This window comes from Erythrolamprus reginae, chromosome 2 (genome assembly GCF_031021105.1).
Source record: "Erythrolamprus reginae isolate rEryReg1 chromosome 2, rEryReg1.hap1, whole genome shotgun sequence".
NCBI lineage: Eukaryota > Metazoa > Chordata > Lepidosauria > Squamata > Dipsadidae > Erythrolamprus > Erythrolamprus reginae.
Genome location: NC_091951.1, coordinates 236,788,938 through 236,816,619, shown reverse-complemented (window position 1 = coordinate 236,816,619; position 27,682 = coordinate 236,788,938).

Genomic DNA, 27,682 nt, shown 5'->3' with positions numbered 1-27,682 from the left:
GTACAACTTAAATCTAATGATGACAATTAAATATCATATGGTTGATGAAACATGTCAATTTTACAGTCTTCCTGATTGCCATTAGGATGGAAGTCAACTAAACCTCTAATTTCAAAGGAAGTGAAGAGCAATGGCAAAACACAACCTTGGGTATTTTAAATATCCCTGGAGAGGAATGAACTGGATGGTCTGAGTCACTTTGATGTAAAAAATCCTGAAGATTCCTGGGAGCCAAACCATGTAAGTTAAAAACATTTTATTGAGCTATGTTCTGAAACATATCAGAATCTATGTGTTCTGTCGGGCTCTCTGCTAGAATCCTGCCAAAAATTCACAGGTACAAATTTCAGACACACACACGTTTGAAAATTCAAAACAATGTTCTTTATAATGAAAATTCACTTAAACCAAGCCCTCTTTTGGTATAGCAAAGAGCACTCGTCTCCAAACAAACTGGTAATTTGTACAAGTCCCTTATCAGTTCTGTGATACTTATCTTGCAGCTGTGAGGCAATTCACAGTCCTTCTTCTTTCACAAAGTGACACACACTTTGCTCTGGTTTAGTTTCAAAGCGGGGAAAAATCAGCACACAAAAAGTCATAGTCAGTAAAGCAGTCATGAAACACAAGGATCAGATAATCCTCCACAATGGCCAAACCCACAGGCTGCTCTTTATAGCAGCCTCACTAATTACCACAGCCCCACCCAAACACAGGTGGCCTCATTTTCTTGGATAATAATCTCTCAGTTGTTGTTGTTGCCTATGCATCGCTCTCCGCATGTGTGGCTGTATCATTAACTCTTGTTCCGAATCCAAGGAGGAGCTAGATAATTGATCTCCTTCTGAGCTGTCTGCCACGCTCTCCTCCTCCCTGTCACTCATGTCTTCTTGGTCAGAGGAGCCTTCATCAGCAGATTCCACCAGGGGCAAAACAGGCCTGCAGCATGTGGATGTCTCCCCCACATCCACAGTCCTTGGGGCAGGAGCAGGGCCAGAGCTAACCACAACACTATGGTAATTTGAGCGACACCAGAATACCATGGATTTAAGAGATCTCACTGAATACACCAGGCAACACAGTTTGCACCATTTGATATTTTCAAGTCAATCTGTTCTCCAAAGCAACTGAGGGCAGGGCAAGAAGCAATGGATGGAAACTAATCAAGGAGAAAAACAACCCAGAACTAAGGAGAAATTTCTTGACAGTTGAAACAATCAGTGGAACAACTTGCCTCCAGAAGTTGTGAATGGCCCCAACACTGGAAGAAGAGATTGGACAACCATTTCCTGACAGTGAGAACAATTAATCAGCAGAATGGCTTGCCTACAGAAGTTGTGGGTGCTCCTTCATTGTAGGTATTCAAGAAGAGATTGGACAACCGTTGGTGAGCGGGGGTGGGTCTAAAAAAAGGCCCCACAACCCCCAGTCTGTGTATTGGCAATGAGCCATGGCATGCCAGAAATCAGGCCATGCAAACAAGTAAAGCTCCATCTGTGGGATGCAGGAAAAAGGCAAAACATGCCTCTCTCCGGTCCATGGAAAAATCTCTGTCCATGGAACTGATTCCTGGTGCCCAAAAGGTTGGGGGGGGGGGGGGGGTTGGACTAGAAGACCTTCAGGGTCCCTTCTAACTCTGTTACTTTGTTTATTATTATTATTATTATTATTATTATTATTATTATTATTATTAATTGGATTTGTATGCCACCCCTCTCCGTAGACCTGGGGCAGCTAACAACAATGATAAAAACAACATGTAACAATCCAATACTAAAACAACTAAAAAACCCTTATTATAAAACCAAACATACACACAAGCATTCCATGCATAAATTGTAAGGCCTAGGGGGAAGGAATATTATTATTATTATTATTATTATTATTATTATTATTATTATTATTATTTAGATTTGTATGCCGCCCCACTCCGTAGACTCGGGGCGGCTATCTCAGTTCCCCCATGCCTGACGGCAGAGGTGGGTTTTAAGGAGCTGACGAAAGGCGAGGAGGGTGGGGGCAATTCTAATATCTGGGGGGAGCTGGTTCCAGAGGGCCACGGCTGCCACAGAGAAGGCTCTTCCCCTGGGTCCCGCCAAACGACATTGTTTCGTTGACGGGACTTGGAGAAGGCCCACTCTGTGGGACCTAACTGGTCGCTGGGATTCGTGCGGCAGAAGGCGGTCCCGGAGATAATCTAAGTGTCTTATCCTTGAGCAACTCCAGTTAAGTCAATCTTAGCTCCTTCCCTGTGTTTTCCCTCCCCATTTTTTGTCGAGAAAGAATCATGCAAAAAGCTTACTTCCCGCTCAACCTTAAAAAAAACAAATGGAAAGAATGAACTCTTCACTACAGCCAGAAAGACGCACCATTCAGGCATGAATTGCTTCATCCCCCAGCTGAATAGAGAGCAGTCACAGGAGGAAATCCGTTACCATTCAACAGTTGTCGCATGCAGCTGGTTGTCATATTCTCTATGTACGGAGCCTGTTTGTGTATCAATTAATAGACATTTGCTCGCGGATGAAGGCTGAGCTGTGCCCACAGTAATATAGCCGCTGCTTGCTTCTTTTCTTTCTTCTTCTTTCTAAAAGCAAGCACATGCTGTATTAAATGTGAAATTGTCTCCAACACTGGGAGGGAGTTTTAATTGAAACTTGAAGCAGCAGGGGAGCAGCAACAACAACAACATTGTGGGGGACAGTAGCAGCTGGACACAAAAGATGACGCAAGGACCTAGAAACTGTTTTGTTGGCCTGCTGTTGAATTGCATGGCAAAGGTGATCTGTTGGTCCCTATATTTAGTTCTTGGTTCCTGTTCCGTCCTTTCGTTACCCTTCCGCCGAATATCAACAGATTTCCTGACATTATACCAGCTGCAGAATATCTTGTATATATCTATTTTATTTTTTATTTTTTGTGTGTGTGTCTATTGCTATGCAAATGAAGGCTGGGGCTGTGTAAATGTGCTTTAGCTCAGGGGTCTCCAACCTTGGCCACTTTAAGACTTGTGGACTTCAACTCCTCCTAGAATTCTAAGGTTGAAGACCCCTTAGCTCACTTCATTAACCTCATTGGTGATCATTGGAGGTGGAGCGGTTTGGAAATAACCTTAATTTTCCATTTTGTTGCAGGGATGCGGATGCCTTTGAGCCAGTCTCGACTCCTGGCAACTGCCTGGATATGTTCCTCCAGTTTTCTTGACAATATTTTCAGAGATGGGTCACCATTGCCTTCCTCCTAAGGTTGAGAATTAGGGAATGGCCCAAGGTCACCTAGTCGGCTTCGTGAGTGTTTCTGTCTAAAAGCATTGTTTCCAGGGATATTCTATATAATATTCTGCCTTTTAAATATTTTATTTACTTATTTACTTTTATTTACTTATTTACTCATTTACTCATTTACTCATTTACTCATTTACTTATTTACTTATTTACTTACTTATTTCTGTTAAGTATGTATTGGTAGTATACAAAGGTATAACAATGTTTATATACATGATGCTAGTAAGAGAGAACCATTAGGACAGGGGACGGAAGGCATGCTGGTGTACTTATGCATGCCCCTTACTGATCTCTTGGGAATCGGGAAAGTTCAACAGTGAATAGCCTAAGAGTAAAGTTTTGGGGGTTAGGCGATGATACTACAGAGTCAGGTAGTGAGTTCCATGCATTAACTATTTGGTTGCTAAAGTCGTATTTCCTACAGTTGGGTTTGGAGCTCTTTACTTTAAGTTTGTATCTGTTGTGTGATCATTGTTGAAGCTGAAGTAGTCATTGACAGGAAGGCCATTAGAGCAGATGATTTTATGGTCTATGCTTAGGTCGTGTTTAAGGCGGCGTAGTTCTAAGGCAGGACTAGAACTCATGGCTCTCAGTTTCTATGCTGATGTTTACTGACCCCTCACATCCTGGACACAAATTGTTTCAACTCCTACCCTCAAAACGTCACTACAGAGCACTGCACACCAAGACAACTAGACACAAGAACAGTTTTTTTCCGAACGCCATCACTCTACTAAACAAATAATTCCCTCAACACTGTCAGACTTTCTACTAAATCTGCGCTTCTATTTCTACTAGTTTTTCTCATCATTCCTCTCACCCATTTCCTCCCATGTTGACTGTATGACTGTAACTTGTTGCTTATATCCTAAGATTTTTATTAATATTGCTTCTTCATTGCTTATTTGACCCCCATGACAATCATTAAGTGTTGTACCACATGATTCTTGACAAATGTATATTTTATTTTATGTACGCTGAGAGCATATGCACCAAGACAAATTCCTTGTGTGTCCAATCACACTTGGCCAATAAAATTCTATTCTATTCTAAACCACTAAACCAAACTGGCTTTTTACCCCAATTCAACAAAGTTGGCCGGGTTCCCCCCTCCCCTTCTCCATTAGGTAGAATGTCCTGCCGAAACGAGGGTTTCGGTGAACAAAGGCTAGGTTTTGATGTTGAAAGCAAACCCTCCTGTCTTTTGCTGAGGCTGTTTTTTTTTCTTTGCTGTAGAGAAAAAGCCCCTAGCAAAAGCTCTGTGGGGAACTTTTGGAAGCTGTCCTGCTCCATCAGCTGAATAAGAGCAGCTCCTGCTGGCTCCAGCAGCCGCATCATGGCCTGACTCAGCATTTTCTGCCCTAAAGAGCTTTGCTTCTCTGTCTCCCCCTTCTCAGGTCATGTGTGTTCATGTTACAATGATTAATATGCTTAATTTTGCAGCATCCTGGCCTGGAAGGGGAAAAAAACCCCACCATCCGCCTATACGTATACCTCTGGGGAGCCGAGGAGGCAGCGAGACAGCTGCAGGCTCTCATGTATGTGTGTGCAGAAAGATAGGAGCTGAAAGGCTGCACAGCAGATGGCCCATCCATTTGGTTCCTGCTTTGTTACCTTCCCTCCCACCCACATTGCATCCTGTCCCAGAGATTGTTCCTTTATTGCGTGCGAGAAGTGCAATAAATAAATTGCTCCTTCTACAGCCCTCCGGAAAAATGTCTCCTGGTCCTAGAAATGGATTGGGTGCTCAAGCCAGATGGTTGAGGCCTAGCGGTGTCTCATCTTCTCAGAGATAGATATTACACAGACGGCTATGGAGAATATTATTTATTATTATTATTTATTAGATTTATATGCCGCCCCTCTCTGTAGACTCAGGGCGGCTCACAACAGTGATAAAAACAATACATAATGACAGATCTAACAATTAGAATCTAAAATAACAATAGTACATTTAAAAAGTCTAAAAAGCAAGGAACCCCAATATAAAAAACATACATACAGTCATATGCATAAAAATTACATAGGCAGGGGGAGATGTCTCAGTTCCCCCACGCTTGATGACAGAGGTGGGTTTTAAGGAGTTTATGAAAGGCAAGGAGGGTGGGGGAAGTTCTAATCTCTGGAGGGAGCTGATTCCAGAGGGTTGGAGCCACCACAGAGAAGGCTCTTCTCCTGGGTCCCGCCAGACGACATTGCTTAGTCGACAGGACCCAGAGAAGACCAACTCTGTGGGACCTAACCTGCCGCTGGGATTCATGCGGCAGAAGGCGGTCTCGCAGATATCCTGGTCCGGTGCCATGGAGGGCTTTATAGGTAATGACCAACACTTTGAATTGTGACCAGAAACTGATCAGCAACCAATGACATCAGTATTGGGCTGAAACCGGTACAGTCAGGTGTGCAGCCCCGGTTGGAAAAATGGAGCTGTGCGCATAGCTTCCCGGAGCAACCTCCCAAAGACAATTCCATCTGCCTCCCAAAGACAATTCCATCTATCCATCCATAACCCTGGGGAGGGGGAGAATTATTGACCCCCTCAGAGAGGGTACGCAACTTGGGTGTCCTCCTCGATCCACAGCTCACATTAGAGAACCCTCTTTCAGCTGTGGCGAGGGGGACATTTGCCCAGGTTCGCCTGGTGCACCAGTTGCGGCCCTATCTGGATTAGGACTCACTGCTCACAGTGACTCATGCCCTCATCACCTCAAGATTCGACTACTGTAACGCTCTCTACATGGGGCTACCTTTGAAAAGTGTTCGGAAACTTCAGATCGGGCAGAATGCAGCTGCGAGAGCAATCATGGGCTTCCCTAGGTATGCCCATGTCACACCAACACTCAGCAGTCTGCATTGGTTGCCGATCAATTTCCGGTCACAATTCAAAATGTTGGTTATGACCTATAAAGCCCTTCATGGCAACCGGACCAGAATATCTCCGGGACCGCCTTCTACCGCATGAATCCCAGCAACCGATTAGGTCCCACAGAGTTGGCCTTCTCCGAGTCCCGTCGACTAAACAATGTTGTTTGGTGGGTCCCAGGGGAAGAGCCTTCTCTGTGGTGGCCCCGACCTTCTGGAACCAGCTCCCCCCTGAGCTTAGAAAGACCGTTGAACTTACCTGAACAGTCTTCTCGATGCACTGCAAGGAGAGTCCAAACCCTCCCGACTCTGGGACCAGGGCCAATGTGGGGGTTGAGTTGTCTCGTTACAGTTAGTGTTATGGAATTTGAATTGTTTAATAAATGGTATTTTGCTTTACTGCTCCTTCGCTTTATTTTAGACTGGAGGGCTAAGGGGGAGGCGGTGCCTGCCTAGTGCTTGATATTTAAATTGGACTCAGTCCCTACCAATCATACTGCTCTTACCCTGCTGGCTTTCCGAAAGGCTGTGAAGACCTGGCTTTGCTGGCAGGCCTGGGGCCATGAATATTACATCTGTCATGGCCGAACTGTGTATGAGTGGTTTCCATGTACATTGAGTGGACTGTTACCTTGTACGTTTTACAACGGGGTTTTATTGTTTTAATTTAATACAGTGGTACCTCTACCTAAGAACTTAATTTGTTCAGTGACCAGGTTCTTAAGTAGAAACGTTCTTAAGTAGAAGCAATTTTTCCCATAGGAATCAATGTTAAAGCAAATAATGCATGCAAACCCATTAGGAAAGAAATAAAAGCTCGGAATTTGGGTGGGAGGAAGAGGAGGAAGAAGAGGAGGAGGAGAGTCACTGCCAAAGGAAGAAGGTGAGGTGAGCACCCCCTTTTGCCTTTCCGTGCCCAGACACTCCAGGAGGCAATACACCCACCGGGTGTATGGGAGGCAGCGGGAGGGAGTCACCACAGCGAAGAGGTTTATTCCCTCTCCAAGCGCCCAGAGAAAGGAAAATGCTCCATTCGCTCTGGGCTGCCAAAGCCTCCTTAAGCACCACCGAAAGGCTCCTCTGGCAGCCCAGAAAAGCCCAAGATGGCCGGGATTAAAGGTAAATGGCATGAAACTGTCCGGGCCTTCGTGCTGCTCTCAAATTTCCTAGGAAATTTCCAGGCTTCTTAAGTAGAAAATGGTTCTTAAGTAGAGGCCAAAAAATCTTGAGCACCCGGTTCTTATCTAGAAAAGTTCTTAAGTAGAGGCGTTCTTAAGTAGTGGTACCACTGTATTTGACTTCTTTTATATTATACTGTATTTTTATATATATTATCGTAAGCCACCCTGAGTCCCATTGGGAGTGGGCGGCATGGAAGTCAAACCAACCAACCAACCAACCAACCAAAATAATAAATAAATAAATAAATAAATAAATAAATAAATAAATAAATAAGAAAGAAAGAAAGAAAGAAAGAAAGAAAGAAAAAAAAAGAAAGGAAGGAAGGAAGGAAGTATAGTGAGAGCTAGATTGACTCAGGGAGGAATAGAAGCTGCTCAGACTCCTCAGTTGGTCTTTTTGATTAAGCAAGAGAAGATACTGGACTATCTCTCTCTGCTTGTTTCCTCCTCATTTGATAAAAACTGGCAGTATTGGCTCGTGCCAGGTCCCAAAAAGAAAGCAGCACCAAGTTATGCTATTAAAGAGTGCCTTCTCTGAGCAAAGACAGAGTTAAACATCTCAGCTGTATCCCCTTTGTCACAGGCAAGGTTGCAGCATCCCTCCATGTCCCCTTGCTCATTTTGGAATAGATTTTGAGATGGGAGCAGTAACGGGCTGCTGCCCCCACGGGCGGGGGGGGGGGAGTGTGGGTAGTAAATTTATGTACTATTTATTGAATACTTAATAGTTTTTTATTGTCCTTCCTTCTCTAGTACCTTAGTATGATCCTTAATTACTTTTAAAATAGGAAATAATTAAATAGTATGGTTTTCACCCATAAATGCTTTAATCATTTTAATCATTATCTAGGACCGAAGTTTATAGCAATTAAAGAAAATTGAGCCTTGTGGGTTCAGTACAAAATCTGCTCCTCAACAAATAATACTATCTATCATTTATCCTTTTGTAGCTATTCAAATAATGTCACTTAATCAACTGAAAAAGACTCCAAGCACCTATTTGAAAACTTATCTTGGTCGGCAAGCCTCTCCCACCCAGTCACATGACATTTAAGCCACCTCACGGTCACATGATTGTCAAACCACTCCCAGCTGCTTACATGGTCAGCAAGCCACTCCTGTCCGGTCACATGACCATCAAGCCACACCCACACAATAAGCCATACCCACAGTGTGGTAGTAATTTTTTTTTGCAGCCCTCCCTTCTCTGGATGGGAGGCTTCACTGAATGGGGTGGTGGTGGTGTTGTTGTTTATATTTTATTTTTATTAATTGTAGTGCACTGCCTAAAATCATTGCACGAGGTGAGTGGTCACATATGTTATGAACTTAAAAAAAATAAAAGTGCCATCTCCCATTTTCAAAACTTTAGCCCATCCTTATCTTAATCTAATCTGAACTTCCTTAGAAAGTTGATAGGAACAGCTAAAATTATTCTCCATCCTTTCAGATCCGCTCAAGATCAAGCTATAGGCCAATGATGGCGAATCTTTTTTTCCTCAAGTGCCAAAAGAGCGTGGTCGCGCACTATCATACAAGCGCGAGTGCCCACATTCACAATTCAATGCTTGGGGAGGGCGAAAACAGCTTCCCTTGCTTCCCAGCAGGCCTCCAGAAGCCGGAAACGCCCTGTTTCCCAACTTCTTCTGGGCCCAGTAGGCTCGTGTTTCACTCTTTCCAGGCTCCAAAGGCTTCCCTTCCTCCGGAGGCTCTCTGGAAACCAAAAATACACTCCCAGAGCCTCTGTGCAAGCCAAAAATCAGCTGGCCAGCACACACATGTACATTGTAAATTGTCTTTTGCACTTTGCACTTTGTTGTGAGCCGCCCTGAGTCTGCGGAGAGGGGCGGCATACAAATCTAAATAAACATAAACATAAACATTGTAGCTGAGTTAGGGCAACAGCTCGCGTGCCAGTAGATATGGCTCTGCATGCCACCTGTGGAACCTGTGCCGTAGGTTCACCATCACTGCTGTAGGCACTGCTGGGATTCCAGGAATTAATTGATTTGTTATTAAATTTATATGAGGCAGTATATTGAAGTCATCTCGTCATGCAAAGCAACACTCTCACAAAAGTAATAACAATCTCACAAGCCTTAACAGTAACAGTAACACAGTTGGAAGGGACTTTAGAGGTCATCTAGTCCAACCACCTGCTCTCGAAGGAGACCTTTTCTATTTCTGATAAATGGCTATCCCATCTCTTTTTAAAAGCCTTCAATGATGGGACACCCACAACTTCTGAAGACAATTTGTTCCACTGGTTAATTGTTCTCATAGTTTGGAATTTTCTCCTTAGTTCTAGGTTGCTTGTCTGCTTACTTTCCATTACTTTCCATCCATTGTTTCTTGTCTTGCCTTCTGGTGCTTTGGTAAATAAGTTCTCTCTCTCTTCTTTCCTACAACCTATACCAATCAAAATCAAGGCAGGTTTATGGTTAATCTTTTCCCCCTCAGGACTGAGTAAACTTCAGCTTCAACCACAACAACACAAGAGCACACAACAGGTTTAAACTTAATATTAACAGCTCCAAACTTGACTGTAAAAAATATGACTTCAGTAACTGAGTTGTCGAAGCGTGGAACTCATTACCGGACTCCATAGTGTCATCCCCAAACCCCCAACACTTTACCCTTAGATTATCCACGGTTGGATATATGTTTATCCCAGGCATGTTTAAATTCAGTTACTGTGGATTTACCAAACACGTCTGCTGGAAGTTTGTTCCAAGGATCTACTACTCTTTCAGTGAAATAATATTTTCTCATGTTGCTTTTGATCTTTCCCCCAACTAACTTCAGATTGTGTCCCCTTGTTCTTGTGTTCACTTTCCTATTAAAAACACTTCCCTCCTGAACCTTATTTAACCCTTTAACATATTTAAATGTTTCGTCATGTCCCCCCTTTTTCTTCTGTCCTCCAGACTATACAGATTGAGTTCATTAAGTCTTTCCTGATACGTTTTATGCTTAAGACCTTCCACCATTCTTGTAGCCCTTCTTTGGACCCATTCAATTTTGTCAATATCTTTTTGTAGGTGAGGTCTCCAGAACTGAACACAGTATTCCAAATGTACATACATACATACACACATACCCACTAAAACTCTCATTGTGTAGTGGACAAAATAAATAAATAAATATAAAAGCAAGCAAGCAAGCAAGCAAGCAAACAAACAAACAAACAAACAAACAAACAAACAAACAAACAAATAATCTTTCCTGGAAGTCTGCCTTAACAGTGCATTCTTTCTTCCCTCTTCCCAGGGCCTACATTCTTTCATCCTTATAATGTTCATGCTTTGAATTCTCCTCAGGATTCAAGGTGGATGTATGATTGGACTGTATGTACTATATCCACAAATAAAAAAACTCGCATCCCAGAAATTCAGAACTTTTCCGCAGCCTCCTTCTGGTTCTTCTTCTGAAAACCAGAAGAACATGTGAACCTCCTAAACATCTGATGGCTTTCATGTATAATTATCCATTCATGCTTTTGTGTGATTTAAAGGGAGGTAGATTTCATACAGGCTCCAAGCCCCAGTGACACTGAAGAAGAATGAGAGCTCTTCAGAAGTGGGAGACAGAGAAAAAGCCGGCATTTGAAAAGAAACTGAATGCAGTGGGGTGCTTGGGAACATGGCCTGTCTTTTCGAGTTTTGTATTGGATTTTTTGAGATGTTCCTGGCATGGCAGAGGAAAAGATTTCTGAAGAGGAAAATCGAAGAGGGAAAAATAAATTATGCGCACATAAAATGGAGATGGGTAATTTCTTTTTTCCTAATGGGAAAAAAAGGGTAGCTACTGCAGCTGCATTCTCCCTATAGTTAACTCTAACATTAATATATATAAAGTCCCTTACCATTTTTATCTTACTTTAGGAACACATTTGCATAGATATTTGGAACAAGATCCTTGATTGGATGTATTGTAATTGAGAACTTCCACAGTGAACTGGTAAAAAGGAACACAATTTGCCTGATTGTCTTCACTCCAAGACCCATCCAGGTGGAATATTTATAAACCATTATTGGCTGTGCAGATTTATGCCCTATCAAACTGATACAAATACCCATATTTTTTAACCCTATTCCACTATCCGGCAGTCAAAAAATTACGTCAATAACCAAAGCCAGAATACTTTATTCTAACTTTGCATTGATAGCTCCATTTCATGTATAAAAAAAATGTAAGGCTTTTTTTTTTTACTTATAAAAGTATCAAAAATATAGATCACTCAGTAACAATTTGAGAATACTTTAATTATTATTGCATATTATAGTGGCCATCCCTAGATTCCAGAAAGGTGATCATAAATATCTATGTTGCCTTCTCTCCTTCCTTACCCTCATATATAATGTGTTTTTCCGAAAATAAGACCCAACCAGAAAATAAGCTCTAGTATGATTTTTTAAGGATGCTTGAAATATAAACCCTACCCCCCAAAATAAGCCAGTTAAATAGGTCAGCCTTGTGGTTTTCCTGGGGAGATTGGGGGGGGGGGGCAATTTGACATTGCTCATGTTGAGGGACACCTATAGGTGCTTGGGTGGGGTGGGTTGCAGCTATCTCTTTGGATGGGGGCTCCTTGCCCTGCCTTTCCCATTCACGAGGGCCATCCTGGGTTGGGTGATGGAGGGAGGCTAATCCTGCATGTGCAGCAAAGCTAGAGGATGAGGTTGGATGGCAGGTCAGCCATGCAGGGGTCAGGGTATATCTCCACCCCCCATCACGCCACCTGCCTCGCCTCCTAATGACAGCAGGTGACAGCAGGTGAAAGCAGAAGCATGGGGGGCCCACGGGAAAGTCAGTATAAGACCTGGTCTTATTTTCAGAGAAGCATGGTACACTGTTTCTCCCAAAATAAGACATCCCCTGATAATAAGCCCAACCGAGATTTTGAGTGCATGGCAATAAGACCAAGCACTTATTTCAGGGTTCAAAAAAAAAATATAAGAAAAGGTCTTATTTTCAGGAAAACATGGTACATATTAGTTGAAAAATCTTATGTATATGATAAGGGTATATTCTCCAATAAGTCAAAGAATCAAATGCACACAGCTACATACACACAAATAAACTCACATCTCTGTGTTGATACATATATAGATCAACACAGAGATGTGAGTTTATTTGTGTGTATGTAGCTGTGTGTATGTAGCTTTTTATTCCCTATTTTATTATTTTTATGAACATACATAATACTCTTTCCTCCTATTTTCCCCACCACAGGAACCCTGTGACGTGAGCTGGTTGCCTAAATGTGAAGACATATTCCTCACCCTTGGGCAGCTGCGAGAGCAATTATGGGCTTCTGTAAGTATGCCCATATCACTCCAACACTCCGCAGTCTGCATTGGTTGCCGATCAGTTTCCGGTCACAATTCAAAGTGTTGGTTATGACCTATAAAACCCTTCATGGCACTGGACCAGAATACCTTCGGGACTGCCTTCTGCCGTATGAATCCCAGCGACCGGTTCAGTCCCACAGAGTTGGCCTTCTCCGGGTCCCGTTGACTAAACAATGTCGTCTGGCGGGACCCAGGGGAAGAGCCTTATCTGTGGCGGCTCCGATCCTCTGGAACCAGCTCCCCCCTGAGATTAGGATTGCCCCCACCCTCCTTGCCTTTCGTAAACTCCTTAAAACCCACCTCTGCCGTCAGGCATGGGGGAACTGAGATATCTCCCCCTTGCCCATGTTGTTTTGGTGTTAGATTGATTGTGTGCTTGCTTTTTTAATATTCTGGGGTTGTTTTTTATGAATTTTTTAGCTTAAAATTGTAATTGGATTGGTGGGTATTGGATTTGCTATTATGTATTGTTTTTTACCATTGTTGTGAGCCGCCCCGAGTTTGCGTAGAGGGGCAGCATATAAATCCAATAAATCAAATCAATCAAATCAATCCTAGGCAGCGACAGATGTTTATTAGGGCAGAAAGAGAAAAACTCTGCTTAGGCATCAGGAAGGGCATCTGGCCAGTAAACTCTCATCTCTATTCAGTCATTCTGACTCCACCATGAAAGAAGGGATTACAGGAAGAAATCCTGTAAAACACACACACACACACACACACACACAGAGAGAGAGAGTACATGCACAAAAACACACAAACAATATGGGATCTTACAGAGAAATATAATACCCTTGAAAATATCCAAAGATACTTCACCAGAAGAGCCCTTCACTCCTCCACTCGAAACATAATACCCTACGAAACTACATTTATAATCCTGGGTCTTGAAAGCTTAGAACTAAGACGCCTTAAACAAGATCTAAGTATTGCCCACAAGATCATATGCTGCAACCTCCTGCCTGCCGGCGACTACTTCAGCTTCAACCACAACAACACAAGAGCTCACAACAGATTTAAACTTAATATTAACCGCTCCAAACTTGACTGTAAAAAATACGACTTCAGTAACCGAGTTGTCGAAGCGTGGAAGTCATTGCCGGACTCTGTAGTATCATCCCCAAACCCCCAACACTTTACCCTTAGATTATCCACGGTTGACCTATCCAGATTCCTAAGAGGTAAGTAAGGGGTGTGCATAAGTACACTAGAGTGCCTTCCGACCCCTGTCTTATTTCTCTCCTATATCTCTTATACCATTCTTCTTTCCTATATTTATTCTACTCTTACACTGATATATTTTATTCCTATTTCTTCTCTTCTCTTCTTTCTTAGAAATATTTTACTATGAGTATATCCTCTATAACCTTCATTATATATTTACTATATGTATACCCAATATAACTCTCATTGTGCAATGGACAAAATCAATCAATCAATCAATAAAATAAATTATATTAAGGACTCACTCAATTCAGCATTTTATTTCCCTTCAAGATAAAACAGAAAGGTAACTTTCTCGCTATGAATCTTGAAATCGGGACCTTTTATTGTTTATTTTCCTGTCATTGCTCCCTGCATTTAAGTATTGCCTCTGTCATACAGGCTTCAGTTAACTATTAATACAAGTTGCAGCTGATTGCACCCCTCACAAATCTATACAAACCTCTGAACAAGTGGGCATAATATCTTGAGGCTGTTAAGTTCCAAAAGTTAATTATATGCTATGTAATGTACATCTTTCCTCCTCTTGTCCTAACACTATTCAGTATGATGACATCTTTCCTTCTTCCTCCTGATTTTTAGTGTTATATTTTTATCAAATATTTTAACCAACTCTGTGGTCATGTTCTGCAATGTTGTAAAATATAGGTTTTAAATAAATAATCTGTAATAGAGAAAAGAGTTCTCCCACAAAAAGTGTAGATTTACAATCTTCTGCAAGATCCGATTACATAATTCCTTCCTTCGCTCCCCTTTGATTGTGTAAAGAAGCGTACAAGATGCACAAAATTGTTTCATCTATGAAGTCACTTGGCCAAGTGTACTAGAATCTTCAGAAGAGCCGTTTTTCCAGGGGTGGCCTACAGCATGGATAGGGGTTGGGGAAATGCAGTGGGGTAGCGAAAATGGAACTCCACCCCAGAGCACCCAATTTGCACTGAAAGATGTTGAAAGAAAATGCAGGGCATCCTGCATAAGCCACGCCCACAGTGTGGTAGTAAAAATTTGGTACCCTCTCACTGCGTGTTTCCCAAAAATCTAATATCCCCCAGGTACATCAGAAGACATTTATATTTTCAGTGAATAATTATGAAAACTAAATGGGAAACTACTGATAGCGAAAACAGTGTATTTCTCGATACTAGATCCAAAGAACAGAGAAGGAACAACAATTAAATGTCTTTTAATTTATTCATTGCATTCATATTATTAAGGAAAATAGTGTGTTTTGAAAGCATATGTGGATTAGATAAGAAATTTGGTGGGTAAAATGAAAACGTAACAACCTTTCACTTCTTTTGAATGCTCACTAAGTTAAAAATATCTATTTTAAATTGTATGACCAATTAACCTTTCAAAAGGTTTAATTAAGTATTCTAACTAATGAATTGATTGACTGTTGCCATTCATGAATATTTTTAACCCGCGTAAGTGGGGGGAAATTGCAGAACATTAGGTTTAACTCTTAGGACACTTATTTTTAGGGGGGGAAATAGCTAAGCTTTAGGGCTACAGATGAAAAGGAATACCAGTGAGAAGTCCGCAGAAGTGGGCTTTGTCTGCAGAAGTGGGCAGGACTGGGATAAGTTAAAGTAAACTAAGCCTTCCCTGGCCTAATGACTTCTAGAAGCCCTTCACAGCTTTTGTAGATAACGTGATGGATAGCCAGAAATTCTGGTCCTGACCAGGAGTTCTGATGGAATAAAAGACATTTGCTTGGGAAATTTTAAGTAGCTTTCTCCTGGTCCAGCTCTAACTGTGTAAAACATTAGGAATCGTATCTTTTTCATCCGCATACCAAATATAATGTTTTATTGATCATATTTATCACATGAATTTTTCACATTCAGCCACCCAACCCCGCCAAGTTGTTTTTTGCAGGGAAAATATGAGGAAGAAGATGTGTTGAATATGTTCATACAACCTTGGATTGTTTCTAAAAATAATACAGTTGGAATATAAACAAACAAACAAACAAACAAACAAATAAATAAATAAACAATAGTTGCCCTCTCATAGATATGTGACTCTGGATGGCAATAATAAAAAAACCTGACAATTGAAAATTCAGCACTTAAAAGGTATCCATTCACTTATCCCAGGTGAATAAAATGGAATCCAAGATGGTAGACGGGCTGCAACAGCTGTAACAAACTCTTCCATAATTTAAAGAAGTTTTTCTTTTACATTTTTAATACACTTTTAACCCATTTCTAATCTACCGGTATATCCAATTTTTTAGCACAAGCACCTATAGTGAAGCTACCAATTTGTTTTTAGCTACATTTTACAAGACAAGAGGTCTCTTAAAAGCTAAACCTTAAGAGGAAAGGTTGTTTGCGCAAAAGGCCTGAGAGGAAAGCAGAGAAAGAGGCCTGTGAGGAAAATAGGGAAAGGTCCGAGTGGTCAAATTCCTGAGGGAAACTTCAAGCAGATTGCCCTGAACTGAGTTAAGCAGCTGCCTTCTGCAGCCCAGATCCACCGGCTTAGCCCAGGAGATCTGCTACTGCCATCTTGAATAGCAAGTAACAACCGTCCTTTGCAGCCCTTATCCATCGGCATAGCCCAGGAGATTGAAGAAGGTGAGGAGTGAAACACTCTGAAAGATACAGTAGTTTCCATCCATTGTTTCTTCTGATGCCTTGTAAAATAGGTTGACTGCCTCTTCTTTGTGGCAGCCTTTCAAATATTGGAACACTGCTATCAAGTCTAGGATGCGTGTATTTGAACCACCCACATTATCCTCCAACATCTACTTTGGAGGGATGATTTTGTTGCTTTTTACAGTTCCTATGTTCAGATATATATGAAGAAGAAGAGCAGAAGTAAACTAATTATCTTCATATGGAAATACCTCTTGGACAGATTAAGACTCCAATTATTCAAGGTTTGGAATTGTATGGACAATCTATGGTGCAACTTATCATAGGACAAATTCCTGGTGCAGAACCTCTTTTCCCCATGCTCAAAAGGCTGACAAATCAGGTGAAGAAGACACAATGATGGAGGTGTGGCCCACAAATATGTTCTGCTTCCCTAATTCAATTTTAATTGTTTACTGTTTCTTTATGCTCTTCAGGTTGCACCAATTCATGGCTGAGAAGTCTTCCTTAATTCCACAACATCTGCTGGCTATGTCTTTTGAGCAATATACTGGAGAATACAGTTGTGTCACACAATCTAATGGCATGCCCTGAAATACAAAATGCCACTGATTTCAGTTCAGTGCTACACAACTGGGTCCCCATCAGTTTTTATCTGGCTTGAATTTGATTGCAATGAAATGATGGGTAGCAGTCATAAAAATGATTGATTAAAAAACCTGTGATAGTTGCTAAATGAAATGTCGATAGTCACATTTTCCTTGTAGCAGAGATCCAATGTGTCAAGTGTAGTATAGATTTTGCATCTGCTATGGCAGAGCAGAATCTGTGCATCAGAGTCTATATTTCTATTACAATCTGTAACAATAATAATAAAACATGCCCAGTGGAATTTCTTATAGATTGGATGCAAAGCATCTTGACAAAAACATACTTAGTACAGGTGAAAGTAAGCTAGAAAGGAAGTGTATCAAAGCCAAACTGCCAACATTAAGATGTCATTGTTTGATTGCTACACAATCATTGAACATAGAATAAAATTGTTGGTAGGGACTTCAGTGGTCTTTTAATCCAATTCCCCAGTCGAGTAGGAGACCCTCTATCCGTGATTACGAATCTATGGCACGTATGCCACAAACGGTACATGGAGCCTTATCAGGGGACACACGAGGTCATGTGTTTGCTGGGCAGCTGATTTTCAGGGCTTCTGGGCCCCCTGGGAGTTGGGAAACAGCTTGTTTTCAGCTTCCGAAGAGGGTGGTGAAGGTCCGCTTTTTGCTCTCCCCAAGCTCCAGACCCTTTCTAGGAGCCTCGGGAGGGCGATAATGGCCTCCCCACCCCGGAGGTCCTCTGGAGGCTGGAAACGTTCCATTTGCTGACTTCCGGTTGAAACGGAAGTTCAGGGTTTTTTGCTCTCCCCAGGCTTCAGAACCCTTCTAGTAGCCTGGGGAAGGTGAAAAAAAGTAGCCTGATTCCAAATTGAAGAAGTTGAAAAACAGGCTATTTCTGGCCTCCAGAGGGGCTTCTGCGAGGGGGATGAGGCTGTTTTGCCCTCTTGAGGTTCCTAAAAAGGCGTTGGAGCTTGGGGAGAGCAAAATATGGGCCTTCTGATTCAACTGGAACTTGGCAAATGGGCCATTTTCTGCCTTTGGAGGGCCTCTGGGGGGTGGGGCAGGAGGTTTTCATCCTCCCTAGGCTCTTCCCCAGGCTCCTTAGAATGCCCTGCCGGTGACTCACCCTCCGGCCGGATTTGCAGCGGGGCCGGGGAAACGTGGCCCTGGTGTAGCTCCCATCTTGAATTGCCGGGATCTCGCGAGATTTCGGGAGATCCCAGCCATGCCTGTCATTGGCGCTGGATGATGATGTCATCGGGGCGTGGCCAGCTGGCTTCGGGGCCTCCTTTTCGCCCAGACGACACCCGCCCTCCCTCCCTATCTTTTAGTGTGCTACAGGGGTCGCCCTTATGGGGCCGAATGGGAATTTTTGGCGGTCTCAGCATTTACCTGCGACCATTTTTCACCTATTCCACACTGCGGTGCGGGACGGATAGTTAGGGGGTGTTTCGTTATTGATTAGTTCTAATTGGCTTACCTTTGGTCATTGGGTTGGCAGGTTAGGGGCGGAAATTGGGAGGTGTTAGCAACTGCGTGTTCTCCGTTGGGCATCCTTGGGGATGATTGGCAGACTCTCTCCAAGGGCTCATGGTGGCTTTTTAACCGGCCTGAGCAATTGGGGAGAAGTTGCCTCTGGGTCTTGCCCATTTCAATTGCCTTTCAGGGATTGGACAGTGAGACCTCCCACATGCGTTGCATGGCTGGGATCCAGGTGAGGGCGTGGTCCCCTTCACCTGGATCAGCATGGAGCTGCACCCCGAGTTGCCCAGGAAGTTTTTATTACATCATTTCCGCCCCAAATGTTCTTAGTTGACCTCTGCGGGTACAATTTTGGTTCTGAATTAAATAAGTTTATTTAATTAATAAAAATGACCCAGTTTAAATCCAGCTCTCTGTCCGCATTGTTACTCCGCTTCCGCTGCAAAGGCTCTCCTCTCCTCCATCCTCCTTTCATCCTCCCCAGGCTCCTTAGAAAGGCTCTGCCGTCTGGGGAGAGCAAAAAATGGGCATGCCATTGTGTTCTGGGAGTGGGTGTGTGTCACGCACACATGCATGGCATGGCTGCATGGAATTATGGGTGTGGGCATGCAAACATGTCCCTCTCTTCGGCACATGGTTTTCCATCACTGCCCTATATAATTTCAAACAAATGGTTGTCCAGACTCTTTTTGAAAGCCTCCAGTGATGGAGCATCCACAACTTCTGAAGACAATCTACTCTATAGGTTGATTGTTCTCTTGGTTCTAGGTTGCTTTTCTCCTTGGTTAGTTTGCATCTATTTTTTCTTGTCTTGCCTTTTGGTGCTTTGGAAAACATTTCGACACACATATTGGAACAGTGCTATCATGTTCTTCCCAATCCTTCTTTTTATTAGACTAGACCAGTAGTGGGTTGCTACCGGTATGGTAAAGGACGGCACACCAGTAGCAATGACTGCACTGCATGTGCAGCTTTGGTTAGTTTGCACACGCGCATGTGTGTCCCAGCATGTTTTTGCTTCTGTGCATGCAAAAAAAAAATTACTGAAATCTTCCAACCTCGCAAGATTTTGCTTCCTGCGCATCCGCAGAAGTAAAAACATGCTGTGCACGCGGCATGCAAGCTAATTAAAGCTGCGCACACAGCGCACCGATAGTGGCAGTAATAGGAATCCACCCCGGACTAGACATACCAATTCCTGTAACTATTCTTCGTATGATTTAGTCTCCAGCCTGCTAATCATTCTTGTTGCTCTTCTCTGCACTCTACACAACAACATTTTATTTATTTTATTTATTTATTTTATTCATTGGATTTGTATGCCGCCCCTCTCCGTAGACTCGGGGCGGCTAACAACAGTAATAAAAACAGCATATAACAATCCAATATTAAAGCAGTTAAAAACCCTTATTATAAAACCAAACATACATACAGACAGACATACCATGCATAAAACTGTAAAGGCCTAGGGGGGAAAAGTATCTCAGTTCCCCCATGCCTGGCAGCAGAGGTGGGTTTTAAGAAGCTTACGAAAGGCAAGGAGGGTGGGGGCAATTCTAATCTCTGGTGGGAGTTGGTTCCAGAGGGCCGGGGCCGCCACAGAGAAGGGTCTTCTCCTGGGTCCCGCCAAATATTGTGGTGACCAGAACTGGATGCAGTATTCCAAACATGGCTGTGCCAAGGCTTTGCAAAATGCTATTAATACTTCACGTGATCTTGCTTCTATCCCTCTATTAATGCAGCCTAAGACTGCACTGCCTTTTTTGGTGGTGGCTGCCCGTTGTTGGTTTATATTTAACAACTCAGACAATTGCCAGCTTTCTTTAGAAAATTCTCCATGCCCTCTTACACATGCCTACTTTTTTTTTTTCATTTGCACTTCTCAGGGTGTTTTTTCAAGTGATACATAGCTTACATTTAATATTATCTTCCAATAATGAAGTCCCGTGTCTCTATTTTATCTATGTGTAAATCCCTAAAGTGGACTTACACTATAGAATATCAGAACATGAGCTTTTATTTTCCATTTCCCTCCCCCTCCACCTCACCCCACCCATATTCTCATGTCCTGGATATTGCTCATTCCTGCTGTTGAGAAGACTTATGCTATGGGATTGTTCTGCACCATGACATTTTCGGCTCTTTAGTTCTGAAGAAGCTGACCTGCAATTATTACTGTTAATGTAGAACTGCTGAGAATGCTCAAGAGACGGTCAAGGATCCCATCAGCTGCCCAATGGGAAAGGGTGATAAATGGCACCAATTTGTGCCTCTTTCATTCACATTTTTAGTCTACGTAGCTTGTGGTCTGCCAATAAATATATAAATTTAAGGAAACAGAAGGCATCATTCGTCTATTGCATCAAGGATTAATGCATAACATTAAAGTAATGTCAGTATAGGAAGTTAGCACCCACCCCTCTCCTAGAAAAAATTAAATATCCTAGGAAATATTAAAAGGCAGTTTATATACAATATCTCCAGAAACATACCTTTAGGCAAGAAAAAAGACGCACTCCTAGTAGCCCCCACCTTTGTCAATGTGCCATCCAGAAATGGCCAAGCTCAATCATCACCACCTTTTGTTAATAGTCTGAACTAGTCTTCTACATAATAAAGAACAGGCATATTAGGGATTGCCCAAAGTGCTGTCATTACACACCACACTGCAAAAGGTCAGCCAAACTTGATCTTAAAATGCAGCCTACAAACTTGCTTCTGCATGGGACCATGGGAGTCTGACAACCAATCAGTGCATTTCTTATACAGGAACCAGAATCTCTGAGGTGTGGCCCGACAGAAGTTATAAAAACTCAGAGATAACTCAGCAACCGTCTCTTTTCTCTGGACCCAACATCTGGAAGCATGTGATCTACCTTTTCTGTATATGAGCTCATGCCATGTGCTCCTGTCCACCCTTAAACCTTCTTTCCAAGCAACCTCCATGAATCCAGTGTCCTTTTCCCGACTTGGAACTGAACCCAGAAGAATATTACTTCCGATATCAGAATAATATTACTTTCAATATCAGAATAATAGAGTCCTCGGAGTGGGGCGGCATAAAAATCCAAATGAATGAATGAATGAACGAACGAACAAACAAACAAACAAACAAACAAACAAACAAATAAATAAATAAATAAATAATAGAGTTGGAAGGGTCCTTGGAAGTCTTTTAATCCAACCCCTTGCTCAAGCAGGTGATCATTTCAGACAAATGGTTATTCAATCTTAAAAACTTCCAGTGTTGGAGCACCCACAGTTTCTGAAGGCAAAACATTCCACTGATTAATTGTTCTAACTGTCAGGAAATTTCTCCTGAGTTCTAGGTTGCTTCTCTCCTTGATTTAGTTTCCACCCATTGCTTTTTAACCTGCTTTCAGGAGCTTTGGAGAATAGGATGAGCTCCTCTTCTTTGTGGCAACCTCTGAGATATTGGGACACAGCTCTCATGTCACCGCTAGTCCTTCTTTGCATTAGACGAGACATCCCCAATTCCCAGATTAGGAATTGAAATCACTTGAGACTAAAGCGGATTCTGGAATGGTGCAAAGATGCTAGATGGAATTGCCTTTTCTCACCTTGGGATGGGGGGGGGGGAGTCACATTTGCACATATAGGCCTGCAAGCAATGTGGGAGAGGGAAATATGCACATAGAAGAAAGAACCGATCGGTTTTTATTGCACTTCTTCCTGGCCAGCTGCTCTTCCTAAGCCCATGAGCAAGCTGATATCTGACTTTTCTCTTACTCTATTTCTGTGGCTGCCTTCTAACCCACATTCCGAACAAAGGTTGGATGGGAATGTTGACAAGGCAGCCAAGAGGCAGGTGTTGGGCTGACGTGTATTTTTGTACTGGCTACACCAGTGATAGATTTATATCTTTACACTTTTTCATAAATGTAGTTGGAGCTTTCAAATAGATACAAAACAAACAAACAAACAGTTACCAACTAAGTTTTTCTTAGATGGCAAAGCTTGTGGCTGCACCCGAGAGAGCTGACCAACGCAGATTTATTTCATGGAAAGCCAATGAATGTTTTCTTATGTTGTTCCTTAATCAATATTCTTGACAAATGTATATTATTATTTTATGTACGTTGAAAGCATATGCACCAAGACAAATTCCTTGTGTGTCCAATCATACTTGGCCAATAAAATTCTATTCTATTCTATTCTATTCTATTCTAAGAGCCTTCTCTGTGGCAGCCCCGACCCTCTGGAATCAACTCCCCCTGAAGATCAGGACTGCCCCACCCTCCTTGCCTTTTGCAAACTCCTTAAAACCCACCTCTGCCATCAGGCATGGGGAAATTGATTCCCCCGGGCCATTCCGTTTTATGCATCGTTTGTCTGAGATGTATGTTAATATTAACATACATCTTATATTAAGGGTTTCATTTTTTTAAAAACTATTGGATTTGTACTGTGTTCTGTTGTTGTGAGCTGCTTCGAGTCTCCGGAGAGGGGCGGCATACAAATCTAATTAATAATAATAATAATAATAATAATAATAATAATAATAATAATGGAATTAATTAACCACACATATATTTTTGGTCCTCAGTTTGTAGCTCAAATGGGCAATTTCCTGAATGCTGGGGAGAGAGGCATGGTTTATCTCCCCAGCACAATGAGACAACAAAAAAGATCATCGTATTTGTAAGGGCACATGGGAATGTGTCAAAAAATGATCCTATAATTGAAACATAAAAATGGGAAAGTCTGAAACTTTTCATCAACTTGCTTATGTGCACCAAGACAAATTCCTTGTGTATCCAATCACACTTGACCAATAAAATACTATTCTATTCTATTCTATTCTATTCTATTCTATTCTATTCCATTCCATTCTTTTCTGTCCTGTCTTGTCCTGTCCTATCCTATCCTATCCTATTATTAGTCACCCTCTTCCCTTTTCTAAAAGTTTAAACAACAGTAAGAATTAAGGAGAGCGCTCAAGGTTATTATTCTGAGCTTGCATTCCATTGTGTTACAGGAGCTTCACTGCTTAGGTAGGTCAGGAAGGCAAAAATAAAGAAATAAATATCCCATTCTACTCTTCCTGGACTCATCGCACCTCACTTACACACTCCTGCATGCGTAGACCAAGCCATTGTCAGACTAATTTTCAAGTTTAGAATGAGAGTCACATTCTAGGTTTTTCGGTGTGAAATTTAATTAGTAGGATGCGAAAGGAATCCTGATCTTATGAATGCTGTTTCTTCCCGCTGTTTAACTATTCAACCTCTTAAGACTCAAGCAATCAATGCCTTCTTGTTATGGCACCCAAGCTAGGTGTAGCAAGTTAGTAAGCCCTAGAATCCTCCTCCTGTTCACCTTGGACATTTTGAAGCAAGGATGCAGGAGTGATTGTATGGAAGTGAGGTAGCAAGATGAGGGACAAATGGCTCCATTTCACAATGTCAACCTCAAATTTCTTCTATTAGTTCCTTAGAAAATTGTGCCAACCCACACTCAGTAAAAGAATACTTGGAATACTAATATCGAATGATCTAAGTGCTAAAGCCTACTGTAACAATATCACCAAAGAAGCTGATCCTACGCACCTTCTGCTCAGGCAATCTCACACTACTCACAAGAGCCTACAAAACTTTTGCCAGACCCATCCTAGACTACTGCTCATCTGTCTGGAACCCATACCACATCTCAGACATCAAAACCCTTGAAAATGTCCAAAGATATTTCACCAGAAGAGCCCTTCACTCCTCCACTCGAAACAGAATATCCTACGAAAATAGACTAACAATCCTGGGCCTAGAAAGCCTAGAACTACGGTGCTTAAAACACGATTTGAGTATTGCCCACAAGATCATATGCTGCAATGTCCTACTGGTCAATGACTACTTCAGCTTCAACCGCAACAACACAAAAGCACGCAACAGATTCAAATTTAATACCAACCGCTCTAAACTTGACTGTAAAAAATTTGATTTCAACAATCGAGTTATCGAAGCGTGGAACTCATTACCGGACTCAATTGTGTCAACCCCTAACTCCCAACATTTCTCCCTTAGACTCTCCACGATTGACCTCTCCAGGTTCCTAAGAGGCCAGTAAGGGGCGTACATAAGTGCACTGGTGTGCCTTTCGTCCCCTGTCCAATTGTCTTTCCTTTCTCTTACTTATCATATATATTTTCTTTCTTTCATATATCCTCTCCTCTAAGTTACCCTTATATATATTACTACATGTCTATTTTTCTTCCTATGTATTTTTGTATTGGACAAATGAATAAATAAAATAAAAATAAAATAAATTGAGATGAAGTTTTATTGAAAATCAACTAGATCATTCCCATAGAGTTCAGGAGGGTGAGTTAGTGGGCAAAGAAAAAGAGAGGGTGTAATTTAACATTGAACATGGCTGATCATAGCAATAGCACTTGGACTTTTATACCCATGTCAGAAGACTTTACAGAACTCACTGAGTGGTTTACAGAGTCAGCATATTTTACTAAGCTCGGAAGGATGGAAGGCTGAGCCAACCTTGAGTTGGTAATAATCAAACTGCTGGCAGTCAGTGCAACAAGCCTGCAATACTACATTCTAATCACTGTCCCACCATGGCTTTTCCATACTAATAGATCACTTTATAATTTATGATTAGGTAAATCCATGCTGAGGGAATTTTTTTCTACATTTCAAGACTTCATTAACATTCTAACTACTGCACCACCATGGCTCATTGGTGTTCCATTTTATATGGAAATTCAAATCCGTTTTTGAAAAATGAAAAATGGAATCTCTCCATACTTCTTTGAGCTCATGATTCTCTTATCTGTAATTTGTGGATAAGGACAAAACCTTTAAAATGTTTGCCAATATCCTTCTAAATATGGGAATAGGGGTAAGAAGAAAGAAGGGTGAAAGGATTTCTCTACATATGTGTATCTGCTGCATGTGTAGATAAATCATGGCATATCTGAATTGTACCATTATCAATTTTGAGAAAATTGGTGTAAATTTTAATGGTGATCCAGAATGGCCACTATAGGCAAGCTTTAAGCAAAAATGCTAATGTTTGAATTCAGACTGCTTTCACAATGCTTTCACTTGATTAATTTAATTAGCTAGAAGCCTTTTGAAAATGGAAAGTGCTATTGATCTTAGAGATGTGTTGCGGTTAGCTCTGGCCCAGCTCCTGCCCCAAGCAATGTGGAGGTGGAGGTGGGGGAGACATCCACATGCCGCAGGCCTGTTTTGCTTCCAGTAGAATCTGTCTCCTCTGACCAAGGAAGCATGAGTGACAGGGAAGAGGGGAGTTTGGCAGACAGCCCAGGAGGAGATCAATCATATGTATCATCCCTGGATTCTGAACAACAATGAATGACACATCCATGCATGCATAGAGTGATGCATAGGAGACAACAACTGAAGGATTATTACAAGAGAAAATGAAGCCACCTGTGGTTGGGTGGGGCTGCTGTAATTAGTGCTACAGTTAAAAGTGCAAACTGATGTTTTAGCCTCATGGCAGTTTATCTGATTCATTGTTTCGTCAAGATCGTGGTTTTTGTGCTGTTCAAGATTGTGTGTGGACTCTCTGGACTTTAGAATTGGACTCAATTTCCCAGTTATTGGGTGAACAATTGGATTGCATTTAACCCGTGCCTTGTGTGTACCAGAAAATCCCTTTGACATTTAAAAAGGGAGCTGTTTCTGTTTTTCTGTTTATAAAAACTCTTGGGTTTTCCTTTTATCATGTGGTGTGTGTCTTCCTGGACTAATTACTCTGTAATTATGGGTGGGTGAAAAACGTGGGCAGAACAGAGATGGTATGAGATGCCCCATCCTTATCCTCTAATAACTTCAGATAAATGGCTGTCCAGTCTTAAAAACATCCAATGTTGGAGCATCCACAACTACTTAAAGGCAAGGTATTCCTCTATCAGTTGCTTAGCTGCAAAAGAGTAAGAGTTCAAAGGAGAATTTTTTGTTTATCACAACTTATAATAATAAGTGCCTCTCATAACAAAAATATAAAGCATATGCAAACGCGCTTAACTGCACCTATTTAATTAATAGGGCTTCTACATAAGAGCCGGGGTGGCGCAGCAGGTAGAGTGCTGTACTGTAGGCCACTGAAGCTGACTGTAGATCTGCAGGTCAGCAGTTCAAATCTCATCACCGGCTCAAAGTTGACTCAGCCTTCCATCCTTCGGGGGTGGGTAAAATGAGGATCCGGATTGTGGGGGCAATATGCTGGCTCTGTTAAAAAGTGCTATAGCTAACATGTTGTAAGTTGCCCTGAGTCTAAGGAGAAGGGCGGCATAAAAATCGAATGAATGAATGAATGAATGAATGAATGAATGAATGAATGAATGAATGAATAAATAAATAACATGTCATGCCATGCCATGCCAAGCCATGCCATGCCATGCCATGCCATGCAGCTGATTTGACATTGCGTTAAGCCATCATTTCTTTAATCATTATTAATCCAACAAACCACCTTTGGTTGGGTTTGTCTAATGTTACATCATAAATCATGGTTTATAAACCATGATAGCTGTACTTATGCAACACATTGAGTTATTGTAAATGCAGATAGTCCATCATGTCATAATGCAGTATTGTTTAAAAACCTAGTGGCAGGCTTTGGTATTCTTTAGTCAGAATTTTGAGTAAATTTTGGGTAAACAATTCCCAAAATAAAACGTTCTAAATTCTAATACGGAATTCTAAGCATTCTGCCATTGAATGAAAAACTTTATGTCAGAGGTGGGGAACAAGTTACCTTCCAGGTGGATGGGATTCAAGCTCCACTCAGTCCCTCCCAGTAGCGAGGTCTGAGTAAATGGGCATTGTAATTCAACACATGGCCACCACTTGCCTCGTGAACTATAAAGACTATAAAAGTCTATGGCAGGGCTGTCAAACTCGCATCATCACAGCGGCGTCATGTGAAGTATCGGGACTGTTTCCACCTTTGCTAAACCGGGCATGAGAGTGGCCACCGTATACCTGGCCTGCGGGCCACAAGTTTGACAGCCCTGGTGTATGGAGATTCTTAGTCCTGATTGTCCCAAAGGTGCTTTTTTAAGTGGCAACAGGACTT